Here is a 1,037-nt window from a genome sequence, read left to right on the forward strand (position 1 = left end):
ATATATATATATATACGTAAGTATATACATGTGTGTATGTATACAGATGTGGATATATGTCAGTATTATTCTTTTTTTATTCTTTTTATTTGTTTCAGTCATTTGACTGTGGCCATGCTGGAGCAGTACCCTGAAGAAATCAGTGCCAGTTCTTGAGTTTTTGTAAGCTTGGCACCTATTCTATTTGTCCATTTTGCTAAGCAGTTAAGGTAGGCAGACATAAACCCACCAACACCGGTTGTCAAGTGGTGGTGGTGGTGGTGGGGTACAAACACAGACACAAAGACACACACACACACACACACACACACACACACATATATGTGATGAGATTCTTTCAGTTTCCTCTACCAAATGCACTCACAAGGCTTTCATTGACCAATGCTACAGTGGAAGACACTTGCCCAAAGTGCCACACAGTGGGACTGAATCCACAATCATGTGGCTGGGAAGCAACCTTCTTACCACACAGCCATGAAATTGAGGCAGTATTAGATCGATTAAAATAGCCATTTATGTATCATACTAAATATATATACGCAGTTGATAGGCCAGTTACTGTGGTATTTGTCCTGAAATAACATCTCTTCTTAATGTAATATGTTAAAAACACATATTTTAACCCAGTGATACAAAAATGGGTATGTATGTATGAGTGTCTGACGCATGCACATATTATGTGTATGTTTATGTGTGTGTGTGTGTGTGTGCGCGTATGCGTGTGTGTGTGAGCAAAACTGTAATACCCTGTAACACACACTGTAACATACGGTGACACACTGTAACACATGCATAGAATTATATCAGATCATCCCATAAGTTCTGTCCGGTTTTATCTTTTTTAAAATTGAATGAAATTTAATAGTATTTTACAATGTCTAATGGAATTAAAAATTATTTTTATGCATTTGTGTACATTTAAACTAATTAAATATTATTTTACAGAATAATAGAATTAAAATTTCTTTGATTAAACCCTTTTCTAACATGGAAGTATCCAAAGAGCATTTGAGGCACATAATGCTTTATGAGTACAA

At 35.4% G+C, this 1,037-nt stretch overlaps 1 protein-coding gene and 1 long non-coding RNA gene across 2 annotated transcripts in view; one reads left to right on the forward strand and one right to left on the reverse strand.

The window, feature by feature from the left end:
- LOC106867230 (serine/threonine-protein kinase TBK1) overlaps window positions 1–1,037 on the reverse strand; it is a 258,492-nt gene that overhangs the window by 47,456 nt on the left and 209,999 nt on the right. The gene's annotated exons all lie outside the window — the stretch shown is intronic.
- Window positions 1–1,037, forward strand: part of LOC128250886 (uncharacterized) — a 15,663-nt gene that overhangs the window by 9,276 nt on the left and 5,350 nt on the right. Inside the window, exon 2 of the long non-coding RNA XR_008266829.1 lies at window positions 99–209. This is a non-coding gene — a long non-coding RNA (uncharacterized LOC128250886). The remainder of the gene's footprint in view (window positions 1–98; window positions 210–1,037) is intronic.

This window comes from Octopus bimaculoides, chromosome 1 (genome assembly GCF_001194135.2).
Source record: "Octopus bimaculoides isolate UCB-OBI-ISO-001 chromosome 1, ASM119413v2, whole genome shotgun sequence".
NCBI classification, from domain to species: domain Eukaryota; kingdom Metazoa; phylum Mollusca; class Cephalopoda; order Octopoda; family Octopodidae; genus Octopus; species Octopus bimaculoides.